Raw genomic sequence first — 22074 nt, 5'->3', positions numbered from 1 at the left:
ATAGCCTGTATAATGTTTAAATATATGAACTAATAAAAGCTATCATCTGAAGCCCAAGAGGAAGTCAGCTATTTGCAATTTTACAACTGGGTGATTGCTCTTTTAATTAATGTGATGAACTTGTGAGTTTAGTCAATTTAATTATAGAGGAAATAACTGCATTTTGTTTGTTGCATATTTGGTGTGATTAAAAATTTACTGGAGAAAAATCATCCATGAAAGGTATTTTGACATTATTCTAAATGCCTCAATGACATTTGGTGAAAAAAACAACAACTATATTTTGTATTTAATATTGAGTTATTTTTCTTTATCACAAACTGAGCTAGATTTGGTCAGAATGAGCCTGTTGTAAATCAGCAGCTGCTGCCCCAATTCACCAGAATAAAACAATGATAGAAAGATTGTTTATTAACTTGAGCCTCTTCTACTAGTCATTTGCTACAATTTTATTTTATAGTCTCCTTTCATTCTAATGCTTTCTTGGTCATAAAAATGTCAATAATTTCTCTTAGTATTTCATAATAATTTGTCAAACCAAGCTTAAACAATGCCATAAAGCTGTTCTACCAGAGATTTGGTAGGGGCTGGGAAACCAGCTCTACATATCAGTATCATGGGCAAGTATCAAGTTCATTTTTTTTTTTTAATTTATACAATATTCTGATTTATAGAAAGAAGCAACAATACTAAAAATGATAAAAATACTGATTTTCAAAACATCAAAAATGAATATATTTAACCATACTCCAGCTCGTAACAGTATCAAATGGGTAAGGAAGAATATTCTCACTATAGATTATGCTAATATGAACTGGCAACAGGAAAAAGTTGGTATAAGAAGACAGAAAAACTATCTTTTAAGAATTAGAGCCGAGGCGGTCTCATAATCATCGGCTCCGCTCATATGTTGTAAACTTATGGTTAGAAACTGTACATGATGGGAACTCAGGGGATTTCCGGATCCTTCGTTTAAGGTCCGGTTCAACTGTGGCCACAATGTAACACTTGGACTGAGTTACTCTCTTTACTTAAGCAGTCATCTGCATAGGTTACTTTGTGTGTGCATGGCAATCGTTCAAATCTCGGATCCTTGGCAATTGCCTTGAGCCACTCGATACTTTTGCCCAGTTTCTTCACTTTCAGCCATTACACAGTCAAGTTTTACACAGGGATACACTGGCATACAGCCAGTCCATCATTGACTGTACTAAGTCAAGTTTGGCTTTAATGGAAAAGTTGAATAAAGTGGTATCACCCAGGAGGTGGTAAGGTGGGCCAGCTGTGTGTTTATTGGAAGAATAAGCAGGAAGATGTTGGGGACTTCTCTTTCTTGAGTGCATGGGATCTTTCTTTTCTTTCTTTTGAGGGTTTAATCTATCCTTTTCTTAAGCCTCTGATCTCGGAGACTAAGCATCGCTTCATTGGTCGCATACTTTTTGCTTTCTTTTGCTCCCCATGTTCACGACCGCACTCTTGTTTCTTCGGAATCCTCAAGTTCAATTTAAAAAAGTTTATTGCCCACTCTCCCCGGGCTGGGCACCATCTCAGGCTGACGGTGCTGGATAAGCAACATAGACCAGATTTCCAGCTTTGGGAAGTCACAGTCTAATAATCAAAGCATGTCAAGAAGCCAGAGTGTTATAATACAGTGTCATGATGGTGGGATAGAGGAAGGGCACTAAGCCAGCAAGCCCAAGAAAAAATACAGGTTAATGAGGGGGTCCTTCATCAAGTTTAATTAAGAGTAATAGAATACATTTAGATCCCTTTTTATTTTAAAATGTGAAAAAATATGAAAAAAATGTATGTATTTATGTATTGATTCATTTTATGTGTTAATTTAACTAGGCTATGGGATGCCCAGAGATAGTCAGTTAAAAATAGTTCTGGGGGGTGCCTGGGTGGCTCAGCGGTTGAGCACCTGCCTTTGGCTCAGGGCATAATTCCGGAGTCCTGGGACCGAGTCTCACATCGGACTCCCTGCAGGGAGCCTGCTTCTCCCTCTGCCTGTGTCTCTGCCTCTGTCTCTCTGTGTGTCTCTCATGAATACATAAATAAAATATTTTTAAAAAATAATTCTGGGTGTGTGGCTGAGGGTGTTTCTGGATGAGATTGGCATTTGAATCAGTAGGCTTGAGTAACCCCAATTGCCCTCCCCGATATGGGTAGAGGGTATAGCAAAAAGGCTGAATAACGGAGAATTCATTCTCTCTCTACCTGTCTGAGTTGGGACATGGACTTCTCCTGCCTTTGGATTCAGACTTGGCCTGGAAGTTACATGTGTAACATGTAACACACACCACCATGTGTCTTGCTTGAGACTCAGAAGCAGCCTCCATGGTCACATTAGCCAATTCCCTATAATAAATCTCTTTACATATATATCCTATTGGCTCTATAGAGGAACCCTGACTAATACAACATAACATAGTCAACCTGTGAATATCCATTTGTTTCTAGTAGAAATGATGTGGTTCTGCCTCCCTGGAGGGTTTCTCAACTCAAATAAGTTGAACGGATATTAAAATATTCTTTTCATTGACCTAAATGGGCTGTCAATTAAATTTTCCAGTTAGGGGAGGACTAATCCATTCCTCTCCTGAAGATTCCAGGGCAGTCTCCTTTTTCCAATGTCCTTTTTCCTGTGACTTCCACCTTCAGAAATGAACATTGAAATCAGGAGAGAACAAAGTGGCTTCTAGGACAATGTTTCTGAAAATGGAGTGCTCAGACGACCCAGAGCTCTGTGAAGAGGGTAGATTCCTAGGCACTCTCAGATGCCCCTGGGGAACCCTGGTTGGGGGGGGCAGGTGGACTCTCAGGAACCCTGCGCATCTAGAGCAGGTCTCAGAACATGTCCTGACAGCCATTTTCATTGCTGCTTTTTACAATCAGTTCCAGCAACATATTTGTAAATGTGCATTGTTTTGTTCGGTATGGTCTTTGTCTAAGAACCAAATCTAGTTTCTGTAGCTCTGCCAGTTGTCCCAGGCACCTGACACATCCTGCTGTCTGCCATGGAGTAGCTTTGAAAAAAGATAATTTGCTCTCCTCCTTTTCAACCCTCATTCTAGGCCTTTTCTGTTTAACTAAAAAAATCAGAAATTGGTCAAATCTATATTTTTAGGGAATCTTTTCCTAGCTGTGTTAGGGTACCAGTTAGTAATCTGGTGACAGAAGAAATCCCTGATTGATAAAATAAGCTGCTGTCCAGATGTTTCAGCAATAACATTATGCCCTACAGTAAGAACTCTGGCCCCAGACAGGGTCCTGGGGGAGAACTCTTCAACATGGTAGCAAGACTGTTCCAATGGTCCTGGGAGAGGCTCAATGCATTGAGGCCCTTCATGATTCCCTCACTTTATCTTTGCCACCTGGGGCATGTGTCTTCTCTTCCTCAACATAAAAGAGAGCAGTTTGTAGATTGAGATGTTTGAGCCCAACCACCCAATTCCCCAGTAAAATGCATACCGGGTTGGCATGAATTTCTTATATAAAGTTCATAATTTAACTCACTGACCTTTTTCCTTCTGGGAGAAGAAGCTTCAACTCAAATGCCCATCACCCAATGAATGAATAAGCAAAATATGGTATATTCATTTTAGTGAAATATTATTTGGCCATAAAAAAAGAATGAATGCACCTGAAAATATCATGCTAAATGAAAGAAATCAGTCACAAAATACACTTTAAGGGCCCTCAACCAAGGTGGCAGCAAAGTATCACCTTTTGTCACAAAATTGACAGCACATCTGCACTCAAATGGCAAATAAACCCTGAGGGTTTGGGGAGAGAAACTTTGAAGTATGACTCAATACTTTGGCCCTATATTTATTAGATTTATGGCCTTACTCAAGACTCAAACATCTCTAAATATGAATTTTCTCACCAGTAAAGTTAGGATTACAATGTCTTCATTTATGAGAATTGAGTGAAACTGTGTATTCAGCACTATGGTAGTTTGTTATAAAAGTGGGCCTCCAATCACTTCTTGTATCTACACCATTGCTGGTCCCCTCCCACATTGATTCTGGGATTAGCCATGTGAATCACTTTGAATGATAGCACATTAGCAAACATAATTTGGGCAGAGACTTAAAATGTACTATGCATTGGGACTGCCTTCTAATACCACTCAAGTTTACCATGTAAAGATGCCTGGACTAGCCTGCTGGAGATATGTGCCTTAGTGGTCAGCCAGCCCAATCACCAGCCATGTGAGTGAGGCCATCTTAGACATCTCATCCTCACTGAGCTGTCAGATGACTGTAGCCATATAATAAGAGACTTCAGGTGCAGAAGAACCAGCTAACTGAGCCCAGCCCAAATGACTGACCCAGCCCAAATGACTGACCCACATATCAAAGACCACCAGAAATACACTTGTAGTCAAACAAATTTAGCTTAATTTAAATATACTGCAGAAAGGGAGAGTAGAGTGTACACCAGAGGGACCAGGAAGGGAAAGTTGGGTGGACCTATTAAAGGATTTGGGTGTCTGCTGGGGTTGGGTGATTTCATGAAGGGGTTAGAGAAGCAGAGGCAGAGTTTCTGATCCGGTGCTGTCAGAAAGTAGGGGCAACTTGGTGACTTGACCTCTTGGTAATTTTTATCTACAAAGCAGGAGGATTAAAGTGAGATGAAAGTTGTCAGGGGTAATTTGTATTAGCCGGAAGAGGAGGTTTCATTATTTTTGAGTTGCAGGATGTCCTTGCCTCTGTATTGTTTCAGGCATGATCACAAAATAATTTTGTCTCTATCTTATTCCATCATGGCCAAAGAATGGCCTTGTCTGAATATTGTTTATATGCCATTAAAATTGCTTATATACACTCCAGAACACTACAGCTGCCAGCAGACTACCAGCTGTTGGCTCTTGGTGCCAATTCTCACTTTCTTATACACAGAATCATGGACAAGGAACATAGTTGTTTCTAAGTTTTCAGGTGGTTTTTAATTCAGCAATAGACAACTCACATAAGTGCTTTGTAATAGCTAAATTGCTATGCTGGCTTTCTGAATCCTTCCAAGGTTATATATGTAGGAAGCCCCAACTTTATGGGATTCCACGTGGAGGAGGTAGCAGAATGTGGGAGAGTTTTCTCACCAGGACCTGCTGAGGAAAAAGGGCAGGTAGAGACCAGAGGGGCCTGAGGTGGCCAGGAGGTCACATACATGCAGCAGACAGGGCCTGTCTAACCACTCTCTTCTTGAGTCTGGCTCCACCTCTTTCAGATGCTGCTTTCCAGGACTAGACCATGATGTTCTATCTTCCTTCCACAGCCCATCCCTATTCAGGGTCCACTCCTGGCTCACAGGGTCAAGTGTAGGCTCCCCAGGATCTCTTCTCAGTAAATATCTCCGACAGGCATATGAAAACCTCTGATATATGTGCATGAACAATCTACTCTGTCCATAGAGCCTCCTGTGGTTTCAGCCATCATAAACGATAGAGGAGCCTATTTGATTTTTGGAAGAAAGATACACCTGCCCTCACTCTGGGTACAGGAGGTGCTGACCCATTTCAAGCAGACGTGATTGGGGAGTAATAATTATTGGTTATTGTTTCACCCTTTTGTTTTGTTTTGTTTTGTTTCACCCTTTGAATGACCAATAACCCAAAAGTGAACTTTTATGCTTTTCAACCAGGTGATTTTAGCCTAAATCACTGCCAGGCAGACCCTGGTCATAAATCTCCTGAGGATAGGTCATGCATCTTGCAGTTACTTCCTCTGTAGCCCAAACCTTCTGTGATGTTCAGGGAAGAGAGAAGGACAGTAAATCTTATTTTCTTCTTACAAATACCGTATAGGCTGTTCCTTATGGACTTTAAAAATTGACTCAAACTTAACCAACTTCCGAGAGGCATTCTTCCATTTGACAACAATATGTTTCTCCATTCACTGCCAAAGCCAAAGGCAATCCCTTCATCAGAGTCTGTCAGAGTCAAGTATAGAAAGACCTACATGACTGAAAAGTAAGTACTCATACTGGTTTCATGAAAAGTAAGATAGTAAACCCCAGTGGGAACAATGAGACATTTGTCTTGATTCAATAGGTTCTTGAAAGAAAATGAGAAGCACTTGATTCATTTGAGTGTGTTGAATTAATTGTATTTTATATGAAAATTTATTATTCCAACCACAGGGGACTCTTGAATCTCAACAGACTCCTCCTTCCTTTTTACTCTATCAAACCAGCAGAAAGCCCAACACTGGCTAATTGTAGAGTCAGAGTACCACCTCAACCACAATAAACCAGATCATCTACTCCTGGCTGTATAGTTTGTTGGACAATGTCAATGCTAAGATAGAAATGGAATCTATACTTTGAAACTGCAATCACTTAACAAAGTGTTTCCACCCTTGATGAAAAACCCACTGGCCAGATTCCTGGCTTTGTCCCCATCTGGCTGCCACATAAGTGTTTTGTGTCTCAGTGTTTTTGTTTGTAGAATTACAATGAGGAATGAGCAAAAAAATACAAACTTTATTTCAATTATAAAATGATAAACATAATCTCTGAAATTTTGTAAATTTATTTAATTTGTTATTCTATGACATCTCACTATCATCACAATGGCAGCAGCTAAAACGCATCCTTCCCATAAGTAACAAGAATAACGTGTGAGTTCTCCAGGGATAGCAGTCATTCCAAATCATCTGTATATCCAGTCTGATACCTATCCCCCAAGGAAATGTCCTCAGGATATGCTTGTTGAATAGCTAGATGGAATACTGAGTATATGGGTGAATGGATGGGTGGGTAAGTAGATGGATAGATGGGTGGATGGATGGATGAATGGATGGATGGATGGATGGATGGATGCATGGCCAAGATGCTTTGCAACAGTATGGGCATTCAGATAGCCAAAATATTAAAAGACTTCCACGTGAATTGGTAAAAAGTCCTTGCCCTGAGCTCCTCAAGTGCTTCCTGTTGTCCTAATTGCTTTGAATCTTTCTCCTCTTCCCCAAAAGCCATCAGTCTTTCCCACAACTGGCAACTGAAAAGTCATCATCTGGCACAGCATTCCGTGCTGACAGGCAATCTAAGTGGTTGATGCTCGTGTCTCACTCAACTATGAAATGTCTATCTTGTGTGGATGGGTGACCATTTCATTACTGGACTAGTTTTAGGCTATTAGCCCTAGGATAAAGTTCTTAATAAATCCTATGAATGAGATTTAAATTTGTTGTTGGTGTTTCCTAGTTCAAAGCATAAATCTCCCTCATGATATTCCATCATAAATTGAAGTCTTTTAAGGCTTTACTTCACCACACTCCAAAATTTCCAAATAATGTTCTGCCACTTGTGGAGTGGGACTTTTCCCTTCAGTAGTTACTTATTATATTAACTCACTTTTTTTTTTTAATAGCATAGGTTTTAGGGGGAAATGTCTACTGACCAATCACAAAATCATAAGGAGTGGGTACATCTAGAACAATCCTTCATTAAACCTTGGAAGCATTTGTGATGACAGTATATTGGCCTCACCAACAAGAGCTCATTGTTCATCCTGTTTTGAAAGAGGAGTTGTTGGTCTCACACAAGCCCTGCTCCATTCAGTCACATTGGTAATACCTTGTTGTATGGTTCACAGCTCCCCATGGCCTTCAGCTCTTCCATTGGTGCTCTCCACCTACACCAGTGCCACCATGCATGGATTTGATGGGGGCCAGGGGGAGCACTCTGCTCTGCTTTCCCTCAGTTCCCTGCCACAGTCTTTGGGCAATAATGCCCCCACACCCAATACATGCACACACACACACACACACACATACACACATGCACTTCCCAATGATAAATGATAATTTCCAGAAACGAAACAGTGTATCACTAGGAAGGGAATAAATGTGGGCCTTTTCATTACTGTGTCAGCTACTAGCTGACCCTTATGTCCATCTTCCTCTTCCCAGACTATGCCCAGGGTACAAAGGAAGGGGTTCTTTCTCTCCCCTTATCAAACAGGCTAGAGCATTAGTTTCTAAACTTTGGGACATAGTTCTCCCTTTGGCCAGACTGGAGTTTGGGAGAAGATGGTGCCCCTTCCCCTCAAGGACTCAGAAGCAGAATGACCCCTGAGCATTTAGTCTCAGGGTTGGAGGGCGGGAAGTAGATCCTTTCTGCCCCAGTTTCTCTTTCTGCTGCATGTCACATTCTTAAATGCATTGAATGCATCATCTAGTATTTGGAAAAACTTTATCAAAGGGAAGTTGCTCTAAGAAACATATCAGTTAGCATTCCAGCTGAGCATCATAAGAAAGACTTTATATATCCAGGCCAGGCAATGGAATGGATCAGTTGCTTCTGTATTTTGAGAAGGGGAAAATACAGTGGCTGTCATCCTTCAATAGAGAGTATATTGAATGATATTTTATAATTAGCTCCCACTCCTCTGACACAAAGAATAAAAGAACTGGGCTATCTCAATTCCCTCTATCAGAATATCAGGAAAGAAGCATTGCAATAATATCAGGACAGCCACCGTCAACAGTGCCTGCCAAATTTTAAGTGGAGATTTTCTTCTGCCAACATCATTTTCCATTCCCCTTCCACTAGAGAACCACTGAATTCCCCCTTCAAATGTAATATTCCTTTTTTTTGACAAAGTATAATAACTATAGTGTCAAAAAGTAACACATTAGAAGAAATAAATATAACAAAGGAAAGAAGGCTTCCTTGTTTGCTGAATGTACCAACCCCATGGGTCTCCAGGGTTACAGGGCTGATTTACATCAGATGTCTGCTCTTTTCCTCACCACCCCATCCCCTCTTGGGCTCCCTGGAGATCCTGTCAGACAAAATTCCCATCTTAGCAAATGGCATTTGAAGTGTTCATGCAGGATCCCTCTTACACTCACAGCTTCTGCTGTCAGGGCCTGATTGAATGTGTCCATGTGTTTCCAGGTACAGCTCTAGTTTGGTGAACTGATGCCATAACTTCACCAGGAAGGATTTGCAGCCTGGCTCCCAGGGGATGATTGTGGGCATCTAGGAGCAAGAACTATAGGCTATAGATGTTTATCTGATTCCCCTTGACAGAGCTGACAATTTAGGGGAAGGAGGGGTGGTTCCCACAGTCAGAATGGAGGGTCTCAGGGCTGTTGCTCAGGGCTCTCTCACTAACATATAACTTCTATAATCGGAACAAATACAGATTTTCTTTTTTTTAAAGAAAAGAAATGAACTCTGGTCTCCTCAGTGCTGAGAGGGGCAGAGAAAAACAGAGGAACAAAAGCCTCTTCCCTTTGTCTAGGCAAGATGGTTCAAAAAGCACATGGTGACAGCCACAGTTGGTCCAGGAAAACAGAAATCTCTCTAGGTCTTTGAATAGAGGAATGTAATACAGAGAATTCGCTGATCAGGTGACAGGAGTGCAGGGGAATTCAACAGGGGACAGTGGAGAAAGCAGAAATTAGCCCCAGCAGGAAGCCAGAAACACACCAGGGCCCATTGAGACATCAGGAACAGGGGTGTGTGGTCATAGCCAAAACCAGGTCATCCTGTAGATGTTGAGACTGTGGTGAGCTGGGACCATGGAGAGGGTCTATGTGGCAGGAGTGGGGCCATGAAGAAATGCAGGCACCACTGAGATGCAAGAGTAGAGAGAGGGAATGTAGGTCTCTGTGATCAAGAGGAGCAGAAGAGGGGCTGAGATGGATCTGGGGCATACTAGGCACCCAGCCTGGGGTTTTTTTGCACTGGTTTACAGACCAAGAAGACTAAGACCAAGACCAAGAGGTTCGATGGTCATCCCATAATAAACACCAGCTTAGCTCTTCTGGCACCATTCATACCCTTGGAAGAAGGAGCAGAATGTGCTCTGATATGGGGATGAGAGAAGATACCAGAATGACTTTGGGAGATCTGAGGGGGAGGCCAAGAGAACCAGCATGAGAGTTTGCTCAGTCCAAGTTCCTAAGGATGGGTGGGTACCGGGATGAGGGTTGGGGTGCTGGACAAAGCAGAAGTCTAAACCCTCAGATTCCATTGGGGGACCTAGGGTAGAGTTGGTTCATGTTACAGCAGAGGGGAAGAAATTAGATTGGGGCTTTCAGTTGAATAAAGATGATTTTGTAACCATATCAGGTGCTTGCACTGGACAACCTATTTGTTATTTGACCCACTTATCCTCTGCACTATAGTAAAACTGGCCTCAAACTGTAAGGTTGTGGGTGTGCTATTGTGGGCTGATATAGCTTACTGGTAAGGAGCCTAGGTGGGGGATCCCTGGGTGGCGCAGCGGTTTGGCGCCTGCCTTTGGCCCAGGGTGCGATCCTGGAGACCCGGGATTGAATCCCACGTCGGGCTCCCGGTGCATGGAGCCTGCTTCTCCCTCTCCCTCTGCCTCTCTCTCTCTCTCTCTCTCTGTGACTATCATAAATAAATAAAAATTAAAAAAAAAAAAGGAGCCTAAGTGGGCTGGGGCCAACAGTCCAAAGCTGAAGCTTCCTGTCATGATCAGAGACACCTTATCTACCCTTTCAGTTTCCTCTTCTGGAAAATGGGGTTGCTAACACTTACCTCACAGAGCTGTAGTGAGGATTACACGAGATAACAAACTTAGCAACAAAGCATGGAGCACAGAGCCTGGCTCCCAAAAAGGCTCAGGTAAAAACAGGACTGGTCACAGGTGAGAGAATGCTCTCACAGCCTTGCATGGGACCACCCAACTGACGGAACCCCTGGATGATCCAACCCTGGCTGGGCCTGTGAGAATACATGGGAAATAATGGCCTTCTTGCCTCAAAAAATTAAAATAGAATTACTGTGATCTAGTCATTTCACTTCTGGGTATTGATCCAAAGAAAATGAAAACACCAATTTGAAGAGATATATGCAACCCCATGTTCATTGCAGCATTGTTTACAATAGTCAAGGTAATGAGAGCAGCCCAAGTGTCCATCGACAGACAAATGGATAAAGAAGTTGTGGCATATGGAGGGGGTGGGGGGGGATGGGGTAACTGGGTGATGGGCATTAAGGAGGGCACTTGAAGTAATGAGCACTGGGTGTTGTATGCAACTGATGAATCACTAAATTCTGCCTCTGAAACAAATAATATAGTATATGTTAATTTAAAAAGAAGTTGTGTTCTATATATATGAGTGTGTGTGTGTGTATTACTCCTATAAAAAAGAATGAAATCTGGCCATTTGTGACACCCAATAATAAAACACAGCCTGTTGAAACAGTCCCAGAAGTAAGCCAGATCTGAAGAATACACATTTGCTGGCAACATATACTGCCATCAGATGCCCATGAAAGTCCAATCATGTTGAAAAAAGAAAGCGAAAGACCCTTGTAGAGACAGAGAAACCTGATGATGCACACTCCCACTGTCTAAAGGGCTGGCTGAGGTCCAGGGTTGGACACTCTGGAGGATGAGTAACTGCTGGTGGGGGGTGAAGGAGCAGTCACTGGGCCTGTGAAAATGGACAGACATCTCTGAACATCACAGATCGCCCATCTATCCTCTGTGGGTGACCACAGAGAGGGCAAAGTCAGCTGAGGGAATGGGTTAACTACTTATTGTCAAGGGCATAGGAATCAGCAAGCAGAGATGAAGGAGGCAGGAGGCCAGGTGAAGCCTGGTGAGAGGAACCAGCAATTCACAGCAAGAGCCAGTGATGAGTCAAAAAAATAACAATGGAAGTAACAGGTGTGAGTCAATACTTAACTCACTAGAGTGGATGCCCAAGGCAGCTAGTAAATTACACAGTTTCCCGGAAGCCTCCTGAAAGCATGAATCACTCCTTGAGGAACTTGGTCAGCTCATTTGGGCTTTTCAGCCATGACTTTAGGATAGTTTTATTTCCTTAGAGCTGATAAGCACAACCTCCACCACCACCAACCCCCCCGCAACCACCACCACCACACTCCCCCCCATCATCAGGATGAAATCACAGTAGCTCTGTAGTTCTGTCTAATGTCAAGATAATGATCATTAAATATATATATATTTCTCGAGGAGATGGAGAAAGAGAAGACAGAGGAGAAAAGGCTCTGGAAACTGTTAGGAGGGTCACGATCTCTGATGTCCACGATGCAGAGGGTAATATCTATTTACAAACTTTCCTTGATAAGCACCAGAGGAGGGGTTCTGGGCAAGGTTGCTGAGTTCTGCCCCACACTGTGTGGAAATGCAAAGAGATAGGAACTGGGTGACACCAAGACGGGATGCGTACTCTTGTGCTCATGGAGGTGCGAAGGAGGGCATGACTTTGGGCCTGGTAATTCAGGTAAAGATTGCGAGGGTTTTTTTTTTTTTTTTTTTAAGATTTTATTTATTCATGAGAGAAAGAGAGGGAGAGACATAAGCAGAGAGAGAAGCAGGCTCCCTGTAGGGAGCCCAATCTGGGCCTTCCCAGGACTCCAGGATCACAACCTGAGCCAAAAGCAGATACTCAACCACTGAGCCACCAAGCCATCCCTAAGAGGGTCATTCTGATGGGTCTGCTGAGCATCTGGGTCAGGGAGGAGTCTGAGTGGAGTCTCAGGGTGGGCATGGTGGGCAGAGATGGAAGGTTGGGTGGGGACATTCCAGGGAGGGACGAGCTTCACCCAAAAGGCGAAGGGCAAAGGTGGGACCACAAAGCGTGCTCTGATGACATTAAGTCTTCTATCAGGAGTGCTGGGCCAGGGAGGTATCCTCCCTCAGCGGCATATCTTAGCTTAATGTTACCATGTAACAGAGGCAACCCATGCTTTACCAGGATTCATTTTAGTGAATTTGGGGGACCTGAGGGGAAGAACACAAGCCTCGTCTGACTGAATCAATAGTCAAGAGGTGGGTGATTGTAGTCATTCTCAGTGAGGTGGAACCATGGCAGTAGGTCAGCATGGGGCCCCTGGGGGACAGTCCCTTATGGCAGGCTCAGAGTAGGTGACAGGCCTCACGGGCCAGCCTGATTCTGTGAGGACTGACAAAAATTCTTTGCTTGATCAAACTTCAGTCAGGTTCCCAAGCCTTCTAGGCCCATCTCTGCCCATCCTTATAAAATCCAATTTTAGCAAGAACCCTCCCCTCCATATCTGATCACCCTGAGATCTGATGAGGCTTCATCCCCCTCCTGTCTGATGGACGTGATGTCTGATCGCATTCACTGCCTTCAGCAAGAATCCTGTCGGGTTGGGGTAGCCAGAAGCCCTCTTTCCTCTAACGCTCTTAGGAACATTCCACGCCCAGACCCCTGCTCCACTCCTTGGCTGTGAACGTCCACTTGCCTGCACCGTGCTCGGAGCTCAGGGCAGTGTCTCTCCCCTGCTGCAAAATCTGCTCTTGGTGGTCCCTGCATCAGTCATGCTGCTCCGGAATAAAGCCCGCTTATCATCTTTAACAAGCATCCAAATAATTTTTCTCTTTAGCAGGACCACCAGCCTCCCCATGCCTGCTCCACCTCCGCCCTCCACACATTCACTTCACATTCAAGGTTTAGAGCCCCGAGGAGAGCTGAGGGTCTGGATGCTGATCCGACCTCTGATGCAAAGTCATGACTGTGACCTGGACAAGGGGGTCAGTCTTTCTGGGCTTTGGATATTTCGTTAATGAAATGAAAAAGCTAGCTTGAAAATTTTATTTTACTCTTTTTATGGCAACCCAAGTTCTGCCAATGTACAAGCCATGCCGCCCAGTGGGGGGCCCAGCCTGGTGCTGCTCTTGCACATGTGGGCACTTCTCTGCCTCCGCCCCTGGCACCCGAGAGCTGCCACAGTGGGGTCACAGCAAGCGAGCGCATCTCCGCGGGCACAAGGCTTCAAATGGCTCTGTCCCTGAAATATGTTCTATTTATACTAAATTGATCACAAAAGTACATTATAATAAAACACGAGCATATGCTCTGACAAACATGTGCTAAGTAAAACTAAACGGTTAATATACAAGCTGCCATGAATATCCCCTTAGGCAGTTTTTGCCTAGACCACACTGGCTAATACCATTTTTTTTTTTTTAAGTTTAAAGGAAATACAGAAATGCCTTTTTGTCTTCTTCTTCATTCCCTTCCTCTCAGTTCAGTCTTAAAGCCATCAGGTGGCCCAGAGCCAGGTCGGGGAAAGCCATGGTGGCTCCAGGCAGTGTTTTACAGCCCAGCCATGGTGTTTAGGGGACAGCCAAGCACAGGGTTTCTGAGTCCAGGTGAGGCGAGGAAGGGGTGAGTGGGGAAGGGTGACAGAAAAGACAGTTACAAATAAGGAAGGAGAAAACCAGAATGAATCTGTGGTGCCAGGTTGGAAATGGCAGTATCAGGGTAAAGTTACATTCATATGTCTTAAAGACAAAGAGAGACACAGCTGCAAGTGTCTGTAAGTGTGTATGTAAAAGTATGTTATATGTATTTTCTAGTTCTGGCCACACCTGGAAGCAGTGGCACCCCAAAAGCAATGAGCTCAGCTCCCAGAACTTTTTTTGAAGGGGAGGAGGGGCAGAGGGAGCTGGAGAGAGAATCTTGAGCAGTCTCCACACCCAGTGCAAGAGCCTGACTTGGGGCTCCATCTCATAGCCCTGAGATCATCACCTGAGCAGAAACTAAGAGTTGGACGCTTAACCAACTGAGCCACTCATGTGCCCCTCCCATAACTTTTAAATATCACTCTCAACTACAAGACACCAGGAATCCGGGCAGCCCCGGTGGCGCAGCGGTTTAGCACCGCCTGCAGCCCAGGGCATGATCCTGGAGACCCTGGATCTAGTCCCATGTCGGGCTCTCTGCATGGAGCCTGCTTCTCTTTCTGCCTGTCTCTCTCTGTCTCTCTGTGTCTCTATGAATAAATAAATAAAATCTCAAAAAAAAAAAAAAAAAGACACCAAGAATCCTTAGAAAACTGGCTGATCCAGGGCTGGGGCAAGGAATGTACAAATGAGCCTGGGACATCTTGTTCCAGAAAGTGGGAAAGTGCTCAAAGAACAATGGGAGTATGTCAAAAGACCAAATCTGAGACAATTTTTTAAAAAGATTATTTATCTATTTGACACACACACACACACACACGCACACACACACACACACACAGCACAAGCAGGGGGAATAGCAGAAGGAGAAGCAGACTCCCTGCTGAGCGGGGAGCCCGAGATGGGGCTTCATCCTAGGACCCTGGGATCATGACCTGAACTGAAGGCAGACGCTTACCTGACTGAGCTACTCAGGTGCCCCTTGAGACAATTTGATTATCAAAATAAATGATAAGAGTAAATGCCTGTAATTGAACCAATTGGTTTTATCACTTACTACAGTCAGAGAGTGAACACACACCATAGAGAATCATGGGGTGTCTCATGAGAGACCTTTTCAACCTTTAGGTTGGAAAGGTTTGAGGAGAGCCCAAGAATGTGGGGTCACTCTGGATTGCACACTGTCAGAAAGCAGAGACATTTCTGTGATGGGGCACCTCAATAAATTGTATGTATAAGGAGGGCAGATTAGGTTATGGATAAAACTATAATGGGAAAGAAGCATTTTGTGGGCTGCATCTTGTTTTTGTTGTGCCTAGACAAAATTGCCTTGTTTTAAGTTACCATGGTCTCAGAGTGACCTTGTCTGACATTGGTGCTCTGTGAGATGATTTGTGTCCAACAGAAGACTATACACGGCCTAGCTGCAAACACCAGGCTAACTTCAAACACTGACACCTGGCTGTAAGCATCAGATTCGCTCCCAAGTCTCAGGGACTGCCTTTTTCTTTCTCAGTAATAATGGATTAGCACCCATGAGACAAAATCAGAATCTACAAGTCCTTACAGAAACAATTAATTAATTAACAAAATTGGGATAATGATGAGAACTGAGATTTTCAAAAATTTATAGACTTTATATTTTAGAGAAGAAAACAGAAAAATTAGAGAGTTCCCATACATTCCCCCACCCCACCCCCACACTCACATACACACACACACACACACACACACACACAGAGTTTTCCCCATTACTAACATGTTGTCTCAGGGGGGTACATTTGTTACAATTTATGAGGCAATATTGACATATTATTATTACCTAAAGTTTATGGTTTACACTAGGGTTCACTTTTTGCGTTGTACATTCTCTAGGCTTTGATTAGTGTACAATAACGTGTATCCACCATTATACTACTGTACAGAATAGTTTTACTACCATAAAAACACCCATTCATACCTCTGACCCTGGCAACCACTGGTCTTTTTATTGAGTACCTAGTTCTGCCTTTTCCACAACATCATAGAGCTGCAATCATGCAGTACATAGCCTTTTCAGACGGCCTTCTTTCACTTGGCAATATGTATTTAAGTTTCCTCCATGTCTTTTCATGGCTCAATATTTCATTTCTTTTTATTGCCAAGTAATATTCCATTGTATGTATGTACTAGTTCATCCATTCACTTATTCAAGGATATTTTGGTTGCTTCCAATTTTTGGCAATTATGAATAAAGCTACTATAAACATTTATGTGTAGATTTTTGTGTGGATATAAATTTTCAGCTCATTTGGGTAAATACCAAGGAGCATACTTTCTGGATCATATGGGAAGCCTATGTTTAACTCTATAAAAAACTGCCAAGCTATCTTCCAAGGTGGCTGTACCTTTTGCATTCCATACCTTTTGCAATGAAAGAAACATAATAATTACATGTATTGCTGTATTCTAGGTGTGACCTTAGAACAGAAAATGCAGTTTAGTTAGTGATGAGGCATTGATATTGGTTCATTAATTGTGACAAATATATCACAACAGTATAAGATATTAACAATAGAAAAAAAAGATATTAACAATAGGGAAAATCAGGTATAGGGTACACTGAATTCTCTGCACTAACTCTGCAAATATTTTGTAAATCTGCAACTTTTCTAAAGTAAATAGTCGACTTAATATTTTAAAAAGAGGGATCCCTGGGTGGCGCAGCGGTTTGGCGCCTGCCTTTGGCCCATGGCGCGATCCTGGAGACCCAGGATCGAGTCCCACGTCGGGCTCCCGGTGCATGGAGCCTGCTTCTCCCTCTGCCTGTGTCTCTGCCTCTCTCCCTCTCTCTGTGACTATCATAAATAAATAAAAATTTAAAAAAATATTTTAAAAAGAAATATCAGAATATCACCATTTTGCAATCCCCCAGTGAATTAATATGATAATAAGCATCACTGACAGCTATGATTACAAAAAAGAAAACAACTAGACATTATATGCCTCCTGTAGTCTTGCCAAAGAAATTAAACTTGAGTCTGGTCCAGTTTCTGGCTTCAGCTGCCAACTTGCAGGAAACAGGAAACATTTCTGCACCATAACCAACAGAATCCAATATCACCTATCAATAGTGAAAAACCAGGAAAAAGAATGCAGCAGCACACTAAAAAAATTAACACCCCACTATTTATTTTTAAATAATAGAAAGAAAGAAAGAAAGAAAGAAAGAAAGAAAGAAAGAAAGAAAGATTGATTGATTAAAAAAAGAAGAGGTAATATTAAATTCATTTGGAGATGACATAGATGTGCACCTGGAACAAAACCTGAGATGATCAAAGGAAAACTATTAGAAATAAGAGAATTTAGCAAACTTGTTTTAAAAAATCAATAAAATCTTTCCTACATGCAATAATAACCAGCTAGCAAACATCACAATAGAAGATTTCATCTCAAAATGACACAAAAACAAAATAAAATTTTCTAGGAATAAGATGATTAAAAAACGTTAAATATGATAAAAAAATTAAACTCTGGACAAAACTGAAAGGACAATGAATAAATGTAAAGACATGTTCAAGGTAAGAAAATCTACCAGATAAGTGTCAATTCTTCCTAACAATATCTATAAAGTTAATGCGATTCCAGTAAAAATAGAATCAGTTCAATACTCAAATAATAGGAATTTCAGCAAGAACAAAGAAAATGATAGGGAAAATTATCAAAGAAAAATATGACTTCTCAAGCAAAACAGTCTACATTCAAAGGGCCCTTTGAATTCTCAGTACAAAAAAGACCTATGACAAAGAATTTAATTAAGAAATTACAGAAGAAAGAATGAAAGAAAGAAAAGAAATTACAGAGCTAAAATAATCAAAAGGAAACTCTTAGAAACTTACTATGAATTAGAAGGCATCAGTGAAGAAACCCCTTTAAAACAGAGGATAAAGAATTTCTCAAAAAACTATTAAAATTAAAAAAATAAAAAGGGTACCTAGTTGGCTCAGTCAGTAGATCATGTGACTATTGATCTCAGGGTTGTGAGTTCAAGCTCCACATAGGGTGTGGAGACTACTTTAAAAAAAATAATAATTCACATCCAGCTGAGGTATCACCTAAGTACTAAGTATGGGGATAAAAGAGTGACTTTGTTATTGTTTATTTTTTTAAAAGAGCTATTTATAGTGGAAAAGTCCAAACTTGTTGAGAAGTCGACAATAATATAATAAACTGACATGTACTAGGTTTAACCATGATCAGATCAACAATAATCAGGTTAAAAAAAAACAATAATCAGGTTATAGCCAATACTGCTTCACCTATATGCTAACCATATTTCCCTCTCCTGTTCTATCAGTGTGTCTCTCTAAAAGATAAGAACCCACTGGGCACCGAGGTTGTACAGTCGGTTAAGCACCCAACTCTTAGTTTCAGCTCAGGTCATGATCTCATGGTCGTGAGATCGAGCCCCATGTTGGGCCCTACGCTCAGTGGGGAGTCTGCCTGAGATTCTCTCCCTCCCCCTCTATCCCTCCAGATCATGGTCTCTAAAATAAACAAATAAATCTTTTAAAAAGTAATGCCACTATTATCTCTAAAATAGAATTGTGGGCAGCCCGGGTGGCTCAGCGGTTTAACGCTGCCTTCAGCCCAGGGCATGATCCTGGAGACCCAGGATCAAGTCCCACATTGGGCTCCCTGTGTGGAGCCTACTTCTCCCTCTGCCTGTGTCTGTGCCCCCCCTCTCTCTCTCTCTGTAGCTCTCATGAATAAATAAATAAAAACCTTAAAAAAATAAATAAAATAGAATTGAACATCATTGGATCTCCAGTGCTCAAAAGTTCAATTTTTTCATAAATATCACATATTTTTTAGAATATAGTTTGTTAGGGCTAGTTAGCTCAGCCAGCAAAGCCTACAACTCTTGATCTTGGGGTTATAAGTGGGAGCCACACATTGGGTATAGAGATTACTTAAAAATAAAAATTTTAAATATATATGTGTTCATATATATATGTATATATATAGTTTGTTTAAATAAGGGTCTAAATCTTTTAATCTATAGTTCCCTCCTCCATTTCTTTTCTTTGCAAATTATTTTCTTGCACATGCTTTTTTTTCTCCTTGAGACTTATTTGTTGAAGAAATTGGGCTGTGTGACCTGTAATCTTGCCCCTGTTCTAGATTATTTTGCTGCGTCCCCATGATGTCAATATTTTCCTTTGCTCTGTTTCCTGAATATTAGTATTTGGAGTTAGAGAAGAACAAGGACTTCCTTTGGCACACTTTGTCAGGAAGTTAATGAGGATGTGTTCCATTAAGACCTGCAGTCCAGCTCAGGTGACTGGCAAGGATGTTCTCCCAGATGATGTGGGGATGAGTCTTGTATGACAGCTCTGTAACAGATCCAGGGTGCAAAGTCCAGATTGGAGCAGGAAAACAGTGAAAGCTTCATGGAGAAGGTCTCCAAGAAAAAACTGAAATTATCATAATACCTGATGTGTTTAATCATGTTGAGAGCAGATTTTCAATTCTTTTTTTTTTTTTTTTTTCAGATTTTCAATTCTATAGCAGAGTTTAGGACTGACTTAGTGATAACAATGTAGAAGACTAAGAAATAGAAAAAAAATGTAATGGGAAAGTAAATCAAAGCATAGTCCACTGCTAGTTCACCCATTACTCAGTCATAATAATGCAAATACTGAATACTGATTTCATCTCACAGGGCAATACAATTCTGTTGAAAGGAAGGGGGAGTGGGAACAGGCTTCAAGGAAAGTCTGATCTTACCCCTACTAGGAATGCCCACCAGAGTCAGCTATAACCAGATTTCTATTCCTTGTGTGTGGGTTTTTGTTTTTAATTAGTTCACATATTCACACATGAATAGTACTTATTACTAGATTGAGACAGAGTTCAACAAAGATTCTGTTCCTATTTTTCATTTTCATTGATGTAAGAACTGAATACCCTTATCCATATAAATAAGTAGGTGGGAATGGAGGGGAGATTTGTCAAAGCAATTCACCTGGTTCTTGGAAATCCTTCCAATTTTATGTCAAAAACTCAAGGAATATATCATCAACTAACTGAAATTCAAAACTTTAAAAAATTTCCTGTGACAGTTGTTGGGGAGGGAAATTTTCCACTACCCTTCTAGATTCTTTGACTGGTTAATTAATGTAAAACAGATTAACAAGAGAAAACAAATTTAATTACATACACATGAGAACCCCTTAAGACTATGAGACCTGCAGGCATTCAGGCAATTGGCCTTATATGCCATTTTGAGCTAAAGAGATGGGGCAGGAGTCTGGGACTTCAAAGAAAAGGAAGATAATTTACAGGAAAATGGAAAAAGAAAATGTCTAGTAAGCAAATGTTTACCATGTCAATGCAGAAACAATGGGACATAGAAAGGAATGATCTCCAAGCTCTGCAGAGCTTCCCCCCAGCTCACTACACTTAGCCCATATTCTTTGTGTCTCTGGAGATAGTTCTCTTCCTGGGCAAGGCTCTCTATGTGAATTCTTTAGGCAGTTAACGGAGACAAAAGTTCTTCCTGAGTCTTTTGGGCCTTGACTGACATCAGCTCAAAATAATCCACATGCCAAAGTGGTACATTCGGTGGAGGCTCATTCTGAATCCCTTCATGGTATTAAAATATGTTTTAAAATTATTTATTTGAGAGAGAGAGAGAGAGTGCATGAGCAGGAGGAAGGGCAGAGGAAGAGGTAAAGAATCTCAGTAGACATGCCCCTGAGCACAAAGCCTCACATAGGGCTCCATCTCATAAACCCAAGATCATGACCTGAACCAAAATCAAGAGTCAGATGCTGGGGATCCCTGGTTGGCTCAGTGGTTTAGCACCTGCCTTTGGCCCAGGGAGTGATCCTGGAGTCCCGGGATCAAGTCCCACATCACACTCCCTGCATGGAGCCTGCTTCTCCCTCTACCTGCCTCTCTGACTCTCTCTCTCTTTCTATCTCATGAATAAATAAATAAATAAAATCTTAAAAAAAAAGTTAGATACTTAACTGAGCCACCCAGGCACCCCTAAAATACTTCTTAATCTACATTTTTTCTGGATTGAATAAAGATTATAATTATTGGTAGTACATATTTTATCAAAATAATGCATCTGAGGTGCCTTGTTAGGTCAGTTGGAAGAACATGTGACTCTTGATCTTAGGGTTGTGAGTTTGAGTCCTACATTAGGTGTAAAGAAAAGAACTGGAAGCCTTTAAAAAAACCAAAATGATATATCATTTTATATCTTACATGCTTTGTTTTTTTTTAAAGATTTTATTTATTTATTCATAGAGACAGAGAGAGAGGCAGAGACACAGGCAAAGGGAGAAGCAGGCATCATACAGAGAGCCTGACGTGGGACTTAATCCAGGGTCTCCAGGATCATGCCCTGGGCTGCAGGCAGCGCTAAACCACTGCGCCACCGGGGCTGCCCTCTTACATGTTTTGATAAGCAATTATTAGACACAGAAAAATTAAGAAATGCACTTCTAGAGGCTCCTGGCTGGCTCAGTCGGTAGAGCATGCAACTCTTGATCTCAGGGTTGTGAGCTCGAGCCCCATGTTGAATGTGGAGATTACTTAAAAATAAAATATTTATTTTATTTATTTATTTTAAAAATATTTTATTTATTTATTTGACACAGAGAGAGAGCACAAGTAGGCAGAGCAGCAGGCAGAGGGAGAGGGAAAAGGTTACTCACTGAGCAGAGAGCCCTACATGAGCCTCCATCCAGGATCGTGACATGAGCTGAAGGCCAGATGCATAACCAACTGAGACACCCAGGTGCCCCCAAAATAAAATCTTTTTTTTAAAAAAAGAAAGAAATGTGCTTCAAAATGTTACTTTCCATTATTTGCTTTCAAAACAAAAATTGAAGAAGGCATTA

The 22074-nt window shown here is 41.7% G+C and overlaps 1 pseudogene; it reads right to left on the bottom strand.

The window, feature by feature from the left end:
• Window positions 1-890: 890 nt before the first annotated feature.
• On the bottom strand, window positions 891-8997 carry LOC129508643 (rRNA-processing protein FCF1 homolog; annotated as a pseudogene).
• Window positions 8998-22074: the final 13077 nt, after the last annotated feature.

Source organism: Nyctereutes procyonoides, unplaced genomic scaffold, assembly GCF_905146905.1.
Source record: "Nyctereutes procyonoides isolate TBG_1078 unplaced genomic scaffold, NYPRO_anot_genome, whole genome shotgun sequence".
Taxonomy (NCBI): domain Eukaryota; kingdom Metazoa; phylum Chordata; class Mammalia; order Carnivora; family Canidae; genus Nyctereutes; species Nyctereutes procyonoides.
The sequence above is the reverse complement of the archived record's forward strand: the minus strand, read 5'-3'. Positions and strand labels throughout refer to the sequence as shown.